The 12,675-nt window shown below is 39.7% G+C and overlaps 3 non-coding genes across 3 annotated transcripts; all 3 read right to left on the reverse strand.

The window, feature by feature from the left end:
• Positions 1 to 7,182: 7,182 nt before the first annotated feature.
• trnan-guu (transfer RNA asparagine (anticodon GUU)) lies at positions 7,183 to 7,256 on the reverse strand. The gene has a single exon. It is a non-coding gene; the product is annotated as a tRNA-Asn (tRNA).
• A 3,764-nt stretch (positions 7,257 to 11,020) lies between these two features.
• On the reverse strand, positions 11,021 to 11,092 carry trnah-gug (transfer RNA histidin (anticodon GUG)). Its single transcript has one exon. It is a non-coding gene; the product is annotated as a tRNA-His (tRNA).
• A 1,286-nt stretch (positions 11,093 to 12,378) lies between these two features.
• Positions 12,379 to 12,452, reverse strand: trnan-guu (transfer RNA asparagine (anticodon GUU)). The gene has a single exon. It is a non-coding gene; the product is annotated as a tRNA-Asn (tRNA).
• Positions 12,453 to 12,675: the final 223 nt, after the last annotated feature.

The following is a 12,675-nucleotide window of genomic DNA, read 5'->3' on the forward strand; positions in this document are numbered from 1 at the left end:
ACCAAATCAAAAGGAAGAGGCTGTTAAATTTACTGAAGAAAGAAAAAATTGATATAGCATTCGTGCAAGAAACACATCTAACTGAAGTGGAACACAAGAAATTAAGGAGAGATTGGGTAGGGCACGTAACAGCAGCATCATATAATTCAAAAGCCAGAGGAGTAGCTATATTAATCAATAAAAATGTACGAATCAAAATAGAGGAGGAAATAATAGATCCAGCAGGGAGGTATGTAATGGTAAAATGTAAGATATATTCAGAATTTTGGAATTTGCTCAGTGTATATGCACCTAATGTAGAAGATCAAAAATTTATGCAAGATATCTTTTTGAAAATTGCAGATACACGGGAATATACTGATAGGAGGGGACTTTAACCTTAATTTGGACTCAAAGATGTATAAAACTGGAAAAAAGACTAGCAGAAAGAAAAAAGTAACCAAATTTATGGTTAAATCGATGCAGGAAATGCAACTTTTGGATATATGGAGGAGACAACACCCAAAGGAGAAGGAATATTCATATTATTTGGGTAGACATAAAACATACTCAAGGATAGACTTATTCCTGTTGTCAGCCCACATCCAAGCGAGAGTTAGGAAAATGGAATATAAAGCTAGATTGTTATCGGATCACTCACCCCTGTTATTGGTAATAGAGCTGGATAACATCCCACCAAGAACGTATAGATGGAGATTAAACTCCATGCTACTTAAAAGACAGGATTTTAGAGAATTCATTGAGTGACAAATTAAAATGTACTTTGAAATAAATACAGAATCAGTGAAAGATAAGTTTATACTATGGAATGCAATGAAAGCGTTCATCAGAGGGCAGATAATAAGTTATGTAACTAAGATGAAGAATGACTACAATCGGGAAATAGAACAGTTGGAAAGGGAAATAGCAAGTACAGAAAAAGAATTAGCAATAAAGGAAGATACAACAAAAAGAAGAGTATTGGCGGACAAAAAAGTAAAATATGAAACACTACAAACATAAGGTGGAGAAGAACATAATGAAGACAAAACAGAAGTATTATGAGCTAGGAGAAAAAAACGCACAAAATACTAGCTTGGCAGCTTAAGACAGAACAAATTAAAAGAACGGTATTGGCATCAAGGAAAAAAGACAAACAAATTACATATAACCCAACAGAGATCAAAGATAACTTCAGGGAATTCTACGAGCAACTATATCGAACTGAGAATGAAGGGAAAGAAGACAAAATAGATGAATTTCTAGCTAAAATTGAACTACCGAAATTGCAAGAAGAGGAGCAAAATAAATTAATAAAACCATTTGAAATAGAGGAAATACAGGATATATTAAAAAAACTACTGAACAATAAAATGCCGGGAGAGGATGGACTCCCAATAGAATTCTATAAAACATTTAAAGACTTATTAATTGCTCCTCTCCTGGAAGTAATGAACCAGATTGAAGAAACACAAAACATGCCAGATTCATGCAAAACAGCAGTAATTACAGTAATACCAAATGTGGGGAAAGATCCACTAACACCAGCATCGTATAGACCAATATCTCTACTTAACACAGATTATATAATAGCTAAACTATTAGCAAACATATTGGCCGACTGTGTACCAAAAATAGTAAAACTAGATCAAACTGGATTTATTAAGAAAAGATGAACAACGGACAATATCTGAAGGTTCATTAACTTAATCCATGCAGTACAAGGAAACAAGACGCCAACAGTGGCAGTTGCTTTAGATGCAGAGAAAGCCTTTGGCAGAGTAGAATGGAATTATTTATTCAAAGTACTACAGAGGTTCAGCCTTCCAGAAAAATATATTAATTGGATTAAAGCATTATGTAAGGGACCATTGGCAAAGGTGACAGTAAATGGATATATATCAAACCAAGTTAAATTAAGCAGATCAACTAGGCAGGGATGTCCACTATCTCCCTCACTGTTTGCGTAATATAAAATCAGTCTATTTGCAGATGACGTCATAGTATACTTAACAGAACCAGAAATATAAATAAAAGAATTACATAAGAAATTGAAGGAATATGGAGAAGTATTGGGGTACAAGATCAATACAAATAAAAGTGAAGCAATGCCAATGAATAATGCAGATTTCACAAAGTTTAAGAAAGAATCACCATTTAGATGGCAAACACAAGCAATTCGATACCTAGGTATATAACTAGATAATAATCTAGGCCATCTATACAAACTAAATTATCAGCCATTAATGAAGAAATTACAAGATGACTTAGAACATTGGAAAGACTTACCACTAACACTGATAGAAAGGGTAAACTGTATTAAAATTAATATCTTCCCAAGGATACAATACCTATTTCAATCATTACCAATTCACCTAACAGAGAAATTCTTCAAGGAGCTAAAGAAAATAATAAGGAAATTCTTATGGAAAGGGGGGAAACCAAGGATAGCGCTAGATAAATTAACAGAATGGTACAAACAAGGAGGCTTACAACTACCAAACTTTAAGAATTATTATGGAGCAGCACAATTAAGATACCTCTCAAATTTTTATCAAACAAAGGAAAAACCAGATTGGACCAGATTAGAGCTAGATAAAATAGGGGAGAAGGTATCTGAACATATACTATATAAGTGGGATGAAAAGCTGGTGCAACATAGGAATTCACCAGTATTGCACCATCTACTCAACATTTGGAAGAAGATTCACGTAGAAAGAAATAAAATAAATTATCAACTACCAAAATTAATATTGATGCAAAATCAACTAATCCCTTTCACAATAGATAACCTTTCCTTTAAAGAATGGGAGAGAAAAGGGATCAAAAGAATAGAAAATTGTTTTTCGGGAAATAAATTATTATCTTTTGAACAAATGAAGGACAAATATGGTTTAACTCACGGTACAATGTTTGCATACCACCAACTGAAAACCTACTTGAAGGACAAATTGGGAAGCAGTCTGAGGTTACCAGAAGGAAGCAATTTTGAATATGTGATTACAGTCACAATGATAATTAAAAGATTTATAACAAACATGTACATCAAACTGCAAGAAAAGGAGAACAAGGAAACAAGCTGTAAACCTAAACAAAAATGTGAACAAGATCAAAACATAAAGATGAAGAATGAAACATGGGAAAAACTAGAAAAACTATGCTCCAGAACTATGAGAAATACAATAAACACGAGGTTATGCATGATGCAATATAATTGGTTTCACAGTTTATAAATCACGACCCAAAAGTTAAATAAATGGGACCCAACAGTATCAGACAGATGTTTTCGCTGTAAGAAGGAAATGGGAACAACAGTACATGCAATTTGGGCATGTGAGAAAGTGGAAAAATTTGGGGAAGATCTAAACCAGGTATTAAATAAAATCACAAAAAGCAATATACCAAAAAATCCAGAGATCTTTCTTCTAAGTAATATAAAAAGTAAAGAACTTGGACTCGATTTGGATGGAGCACAAAAAAGATTTATTATGATAGCCTTAGCTGTAGCAAAAAAAATGTATTATGTCAACCTGGAAATTAGAAGATAGCCTGAGAATACAGCAATGGTACATAGAAATGAATAAATGTATTCCATTGGAAAAAATAACATATAATTTAAGAAATAACATCACAGTATTCAAACAAATTTTGGAACTAAACATGGAACACAATAGAGAAGTTCTACCGCGGACCTCCACCACCTAAAATGACAGAAGGAGAAGAAGACGAAATGAACTGACCCAGTATGTAAAAGTAGAAGACACAAATTTCTTGTTTATTTTCATTGTGTGACGACGTTGTTTAATGGGTTTAATGTATCAAAAAGGTTGAATGTTGAGTAAGTGGGGAGGGGGAGTGAGGGAGGGAGGGAAGGGAGGGGGAAAAAGGGGAGAAAATGACACTGTGTATATTCAAGAGGGAAATGTCTGTGTGTATTTTGGTCAGTATGGTTCATAGTGTGAAAAATAAAAAATTTTAAAAAAAAATAATCTGTTGGAGGTGGATCTGGCATTAGTCGTAGGTCAGTAGCTTGACAAGAGTGGACTGAGCACACAACCTGAACACACATGCACACATCAATCTAATTGTTGCAGAAGCAAATCGTAGAGAATGTTTATATTTTAATGTGAACCTGCTGTTTTCTTCCATGCAATCTGCAAAAAAACAGACCCCTTCAGAAATGATTTTCTTCACACTTTGCTCCTGCTTGTTCACTGAGTCAAGGCTTTCAACTAAAAGCAATAACAAAGATTGCCATTTTCTAACAGTATTTTTGCTAGGATTGGGTGTCAGTGTAAGCGGACATTTAAGTTGGGAGGCAAAATATTCCAGGTCCAGAGTGATTTTATTTCTTGAGTGACAGGAGGGAAATTCACAGATTTTTCATCAGAATATGGTTGATAAACATTGAATAAAATGCTAAGGGCCTATCAACCTAATAAAGTGAAACCACTGCAGTAGGTTGAGCAAACTGAAGTTAATTAAAGACATATGACTACACTCATAGGAATTAGGAAAGGAGAACCCCACCCAGACATCAGAGATTGATCTGATATTCCATCAGATTATGAATCCTTAGAATCTCTGCTCAACTCCACATTTCAGATAAAGGATAATCTGCCTTTACAAAAAAACAAAATCTCACCTGTCTCAGAAATTCTCAAAGAGAAGTGAAGAAGAAGTCCGGATCCTGCTTACAATGTGCTGGAGGAAGTCAGCAGGTCAGGCATCATCCATGGAAAGCAAGAAACAGTCCAACTTTCAGACTGGAAACCCATAATTAAGAAGAGCAGAAAATGGGTAGACACTTGAATTTTTTTTTAAAGTAGAATTGTTTAGGGACAGGAGCACATGCTGGCAGCAGATAGATTAATACAGGTGAGAGCGGAGAGAAAAATGAGCTCAGGATTGAAGAGGGAAGGGGCAGAAGTCTGGGGATGGTGCTCTCTGATCAGAGTAATGAAATGCTTTGGTGATTGAGGAAGCATGGTAATGCTGACAGCCAGCAAGGAAAGTGGTGGTACAAAGGAGGAATGGAGCTAGAGAAAAAAGGGAAAGGGAGAAGCGTTACCAGAAAACGGAAGTCAATATTGATGCTGTCCGGTTGAAAACTACCAAGGAGGAATATAAAATGCTTCCTCTAATTTACGTGTGGCCACATCCTAACAGTACATTGGTCCATAAACAGACCTGTCATTGTGGAAATGAGATGGCTGACTACTGGGAGGTCTTTGTTCTTGCCACAGATAAAATGGAAATCTTCAATGAAGCGATCCCACAACCCGCGTTGAGACTCCCTGATGTTGAAGAGGCCACAGCAAGAGCACTGGTTGCAGTAAATAAACCCCACAGGTTGACAGGTCAAGTGTAGCCTGACTTCAAAAAACTGTTTGCATCATGAATGTGTGGCATATTTTAGGGTCACAGGGAGAAGGGCCTGTGAGTAAATTAGTAGGGAATGAGTGGGCAAGGGATTACTGAGTGAGTAATCCCTCTGAAAAATGGAAAGGAAAGGGTTGGGAAGTTGTGTCTGGTGCTGTGATCTTGTTATAGGTAATGTACATGACAGAGAATAATATTTTGGATGCAGAGGCTAATGAGTGGTAGCTAAGGATGAGGGGAAGACCATCTCTGGGAGTGCGGCAGATGGGTTCACTTTGTCCTCGCTAACCATCGAACTAGTCTTCACATCCAGTATATTAAAATAAGTCACATACAAAGGAATCCTGTGACCAGAACAATCTTCCTCTCCCCTCCAATCTTCAAATTATTTGCAAGTATATTCAGCATAAATGTTTCATGCAATTTCAAAGCAGTGACCAATTCAGCATGAATTTGAAGTCCCACTGGAGGAGAAGTGCTGATAGAGCCAGAAAAACACAGAGCACAACAGCACAGAAACAGGTCCTTCTGTCCATCACATCTGTACAGGACATCTATCCATCACAGAGTACTACAGTACAGAAACAGGTCCTTAGTCCATCACATCTGTACAGAACAATAACTCTGCCTAATCCCAAGTGAGGAGGTATAAAGAAAGATGATGAGTCAGTCCTTATTTACAAAATATGGGTGTTAATATTTAAATGAGGCTTAGACGTTCCCTTTCTCCTTAAGATCTCAGTATACTATAAGAAACTTTAAAGTAATAGGCACTGCAGTTAAGGGTATCCTGTCCCATTCTCTCTTTCTTACTTTCCTTTTTTTTCTTTGTAAGGAAATAGAAGGGGGAGGGGAGGTTTTCTACCCTTATACGCCACATGTATTTGTATTGATTTGAATTATTTTTTTTTATAATGTGCTTTATTTGTGTGGTTCCAAATATGTAAATTAAATGTAAAAAAAAAAGGAAAATGACGAGTTAGTGTACAGGAGGGAGATTTAAAACTTGCATTAATTGTCAGCAAAACTAAGGAGCTGATTGTTGACTTCAGGAAGGGAATCAAGAGGTGTATAATCCGTAATCATTGGGGGATCAGAGGTGGGGAGGGTGAGCAAATTGAAGATATTGGGCATCGCTATCTTGGAGGATCTTTCCTGGACCCCACACACTAATGACACATCAGTGCCTCTGCATCCTCAGGAGTTTTCAGAGGTTTAGCATGATAACAGAAGCCTTCGTAAATTTCTACAGATGTGTGGTGGAAAGTGTGCTGACTGGCTCCATCATGGTCTGGTATGGGGACACCAATAGCCCTGACCCACACCACCCAGCACATGCTCAGCTCTCACTCCTACATCCTAAAGGGATATCGGTGTCACAAGACTGGCACCACCAGGTTCAGGAACAGACGCGACCCCTCCACCATCAGACGCCTCAACAACTCAATCTGAGACTCATTACTTGTGCATTTTATTTGGGTTTTATTATTATCTCTGTATTACAGTCAGTTTGTTTACGTGCGTAATCTGTTTACAGTTCTTTATTTTGTTGACATGCATACGCTATGTCCAGTTTTGTTTTGCGGGGATCATTGGGTATCAGTGTAGGTGGACATTTAAATTGGGAGACAAAAGTGGTAACAGAGGTCATTCTGTCCCGCCCGCAGGAAACAGAATCTCAGCGTGGTCTGTGATGCCATGTATGTACTCAGGCAATAAATCTGAATCTAATCCCATTGATGTGCACCCGCTCCACAGCCCTCCCTATCCCTTAACCACACCGATGCTGCGATTGAACCGAGGAGCTGAAAAAGTCAACAGCGTCCCTGGGTGGGTTGAAACCACCAACCTTTCGGTTAACAGCCGAACGCGCTCACCGATTGCGCCACAGAGACAGGTATTCCCAGGGTTTAACGAGATATCGTACAAATCTGCAGTATTCAACCAAGAAAAATGAACTGCTTTATAATTATAAATGATATAACATTTCGAGAACTTTGCATTCATTTCCAATTGATAAGAAGTATGATGGTTTTCCCAAGGAGCAGAGTTTGAGGGACTCGTCGATATTACACCAGTTGACTTGAATTTACGATTTTTTTTTTCCATTTCACAGCACAGGAACCAGCCCCTCTGCTCCGCCCACGTGACTGGGTTGAACGCGATGCCCAAAAGAAACTCAATGCGATCTTATTCCTCTCTCTCTCCTCTGCATATTCACGTACCTATCTGGTCGCCTCTCTTTACCTCCACCACACTCCTCAGTCTCCGTGTCAAATGAAACCCGAACTTGCGCTTCTCCTTTAAATTCACCTGATCGACTTAAAACATATCCACCAGTATGTGACATTTTTTTCACCATGGTTAAAAAAAAAGATTTTGACACCTCCTTCATAATTAAAATAAAAACTTAGTTCATCTCTCAGCTTCTGTTGCTCCTGCGAAAACGACGTGAGTTTGTCCGACTTCTTCTCACAGCAGGTGCCTTTGATCGAAACAACATGTTGCATGCTCTCAAGAGATTGAGGAGGCCAGGGGGTTATTCCTTGGAAGATGTAAACTCATGAGAAGGAAACGCGGAGGCGTTGACCCACCGTGTAGAATCGGCCATTAGAGGACATACGGAAGAGATTGAAAAAGAATGGGACAGATAACTTTTTGCACAGAGAGGGGTGAATATTTTGAACGAACTGCCGGGGAGATGATGAACGTTTTGAGAATATAATGGGTATGAGAATGAAGAGAGATATGGGCCAAACTCAATTTTGTGGGACTAGTGTGGCTGGGTATTGTGGTTGGCACTTTGTAGGTCTCTGATTATAACTCCACAGTTTGATATTGTTGGAACAGCAATCGTTGCAATGTTTTAACTGTATTTCACTCCACACTCTCCAGTTTGATTTTTTTTAACACTAGAGCCGGCACTCTGACTTTCTGCCACACTGCCTCCTACACTTCTGCTTTCTTATTGCTTAGCCTTTTGTACTTAAAAGTATGGACTAAACTTCCTGGATAGCACGCTTTTTCACTCTATCTCGCTGTATGTGACGATAAACAATTCAGTTCGGAAGCCCACATTTTCCTTGTTATCTTTGCACAAATAAAATGCAAACTCACGCGAGAATTCTATTTGTAGTGGAACGATAAACAGCATCTTCAGCGGGTCGGGCTGAAAAAGAAACTCCAATAAAGAAGCTTCGATCTGAATCAGATTCAGCAATAAAATGTATTGTGTTGGAGGAATGGTGAAGTCGTGGGCCTTGACATCCAATGGGGACTTGGGGAATCCCCGCGCAGTGGGTCTTGACATCCAATGGGGACTTGGGGAATCCCCGCGCGAATGAGTCTTGGCATCCAATGGGGACTTGGGCAATCCCCGCGCGAATGAGTCTTGGCATCCAACGGGGACTTGGGGAATCCCTGCGCAATGGGTCTTGTCATCCAATGGGGGCTTGGAGAATCCCCGCGCAGTGGATCTTGACATCCAATGGGGTCTTGGGGAATCCCCGCGCGAATGAGTCTTGGCATCCAATGAGGATTTGGGGAATCCCCGCGCAGTGGGTCTTGACATCTAATGGGGAGTCCCTGCGCAGGTTCTACTTCTGGCAGGAACTGAGTCTTCTGGAACTCAGTAGGTCTCCCAGAGTCTTCGGGCCTGAGTCCATCCTTTTTACCTCCTCTAGATGCTAAGAGACCTATTAAGTTCCTCCTGCATTTATGTGTTTTCACTTCAAGAAGGTCAATGTCATAAGTCACGAAATAGGCCCTTCATGTCGCCATTTTAACACTCAGAACTAGTCCCATTCTCCTGCATTTGATACATGATCTTCTCCCTCCCCCTCCCCATATCGATATTTATGTCCACCAGTTTCGACGTTTGTCATCTCATTATACAACTGATCAATGGACAAAAATAACAAGAAAATAAAGGAGACCGGTGGTAACTTTCAATCCTATTTGTCTGCAGATCTGATCCACGATCTGCCTTCTGATTCTTTGAATTCTAATTTATCTGTTTCTCATTGTTCGTTAAAGGAGGCTTTGCGGACCAGTCAGCATGCAGATCTGGAGAAACACAAATACTGCAAATGCTGGATTCTTTGGCAAAGAAAGAATTGCTGGACTAACTCAGCAGGTCACAGATCATCCAAGGGTAGAAATGTTTTGAACTGGGAGATTTTATCAACACTGAAAAGAAAAGCATCCACATCTTGCTTGGGCCATGAACCGCAAACCCACTTTTTTTGCTTGGTTTAACACATTGGGCTGCATTCCATCTGTATTAGATTGGAGAATATAATGGACAAATGTGAAACAAATATGAGTCAGTTAGTGATCATGGATGAAGTAACTCAAAATAATCTTCTGGTTTCATTGTCACTTCAAATCCTTCAGCCTAAACCGACTGCGATCCAGATGTCCAAGATTCAAATGAAAAGGCTACGACGATGGTGAAATTGTGAAAGAGTTTTAAAACTCTCAAAATAATTGGCATGTCTGAACCATTTTGCATAATAGATTTATCCCACGCTTTAAAGTTATACTGCACCACAACAGGTGTGATGCAAATTATCTCCCAGTTTTTGCCATAGGATAAATGCAAGATGCAGAGTTGGGCAGAAAAGTGGCAATGGAATTCTATCCAGGTAAGTGTGAGGTGAAGCATTTTGGAAGGTCAAACGAAGACAGAGTACATGGTTAATGGTAAGATCCTTAACTTGTGAAAGAACAGAGGTAGCTTGGGGTCCAAATCCATAGATCTTTCAAGTTTAGAGTGCAGGTTGATAGAATAGTTAAGAGGCCTTATTCTGGGCTTCATTGTTAATAATATTACAGCTCTATAAATCTCTGGTATGACCATACTTGGAAATTTGTGTTCAGTTCTGGTCACCTCACTATAGGAAGCTATGGAGAGGATGCAAAGGAGATTTACCAGGATGTTGTTTGGATTGGATAATATGTCTTATGAGGCAAGGTGAGCAGAGCAAGGGCATTTCTCTTTGGAGTGAAGAAGAATGCGAGATAACTTAATAGAAGTCTACAAGATTATGAGAGACATAGATAAGGTAGATGGCCAGTAGTTTTTTTTTCCCAGAGGACACCTGTACAATACAGCAGAAATGTCTTGTTAATGTTGGAACAGCTGCGATATATTCCGTTACATTTATGACTTAAGCCTCAAAGATGCAGAGACTATGACCTCTACTTAGGTTGTAAAATTGTCGACCAAGACAAACCTGGGCTTCTCACCTCTGTCGCATAACATGTGCAGTCAACCTGAGAGCTTGGTTCAGAGGAACATTATCCAATAAAACATACTAAATTCAATAAAAGTTTCTCCAAATTTCCTACGTGATACAACAAATCTGAAATGATCTGTATTCAGCTTGAAGTAATCCCCAATTACTTTTTCAGCGAACAAACCTTTTAAAAAAAATATTGTCTAGTGTAATCAAATCCCAGAGATTACTTTTACATCCCGCCCCTGTTGAGCCAAAGAGACATTTCAACTCCAAATCCACGGACTAGTTCCACATCTATAAAATGGGAGCGTATCCATGGTTATACTGCTAGTGACAGAGGGATGTCGACCACTTGGGAAAGGAAAAGGATGAAAAGGAGAGTGTTGAACATGCAGGAGCTGCTTGAACCCAAAGATTGCCGTGACTCGGATTCGAACCGAGGTTGCTGCGGCCACAACGCAGAGTACTAACCACTATACGATCACGGCCCACATTTCAGCAGGACGCTTACTACCTTGTGAGATAGAGATGTGATTCAACCCCGGACATTCCAGTGACCAATGCGATATTAGCGGCTCCAGCTGCTCGACAACGCATCCAGATGGATCTCCTGTCCGGTTTGAAATTATGGCCCGTTTAAATGCCTATCCCGGCCCCACGACGAAGCCAAGAAAGGAAAACACCGTTCACGTTATTATAAGAGCAAGAGAGGAGCGTTTGGTCGTGGGTGGGGAATGTTCAGCGGGCAAAGAAATGTTAGGAGAGGAGTTGCTCTGATTAAATGATATGAGAATTAACTGCTCAAGGTAGACAACAAAACACCTTCTGCTTCACTTGCTTCGCAACAACTCTGTATGACATTTGAAACTTGAATCTGGGGCTGAAAGGACAAATAATGAGAATCTGGAGGGAGTCAGCGGATTGGGCAGCATCGATTAGTAGAAATGGGAACATTTGTTGAGGCTAAAGTGGAAAGGAAAACTAATTAACTATATCAAGGGTTTGAAGAACCTTGGGGTCTGAGGGAGGATAAGATATTGGCCAGGAAGTAGGAGAGGCGGAGAGTCAAAGGAAGAGACGACTGGGATGGGAGAAGGTTAGAGAGAAAAATAAGAAGAGGGGAGAGGGAGACAATGGAAACAGAGTTTCGGGGGGAGGAGGAGGTGGTTACCTAAAATTATAATAATTGATGCTCACGTCGTCGGCGTAAGGCTGTCAAGACAAAGTATTATGTCTTGTTTCTTTCGTTGGGAGAAATATGATGTGCTGTTTCTTGATTTGACATTTGTCCGCACTCTGAAAATGGGTGAGGCCGAGGGCAGACGGGTCTGTGTGGGAATGGTAAAGGGATTTAAAAATGGTTGTCTTCGAGTTGTTGAAGTTTATAATATCGACTGTCATTGCGCAGGTGTTCCGATATGTGAACGCCTAATCTACATTTACCATGCTGGCTTTGACCATTTTCCTAATTTTATCTCGGTGACAATTCAATTTTATATTTTCCCCCACGCAGGTCCATAAGAATCCAGAACGGATAGCCTTCCATGTGTCTGAGCTAGGACCATTGGCTACTCTGCCTCCCTTCTCAGGACACACTTTAGATTTTGAAATCCGACTAGAAAAACTGCTGATAGAACCAGAGAACTACAGTACAATACAGCACAAAAACAGGCCATTCGTCCATCTAGTCGGCGCAGACCTATAACTAATCCCATTGGCCTGCATACCCTTCAACACCACTAGTCCTGAGAGTGAACAACACCACCAAAACTTCCGTCCCTGGGTGGGCTCGAACCACCAACCTTTCGGTTAACAGCCGAACGCGCTCACCGATTGCGCCACAGAGACATTTAAAACGAAGATTCATTGACGAATAATATAAATCTGCATTAACCCACAAAGAAAAGTTCAGTCTTTGGTTTTTATTCTGTGTCTTTCCTGGTTATTAAAGGTACAAAGTTTGGAGAACTTGGCCTCGATTTGTAATTGATAAGCAATATGCCGTTATTCTCCAGGAGCAGATTTTCAGGGAACTGTGGATAAGCCAGTGTTAAATCTTTGCCTGGTTGCA

The sequence above is a fragment of the Narcine bancroftii genome, chromosome 5, assembly GCF_036971445.1.
Source record: "Narcine bancroftii isolate sNarBan1 chromosome 5, sNarBan1.hap1, whole genome shotgun sequence".
Taxonomy (NCBI): domain Eukaryota; kingdom Metazoa; phylum Chordata; class Chondrichthyes; order Torpediniformes; family Narcinidae; genus Narcine; species Narcine bancroftii.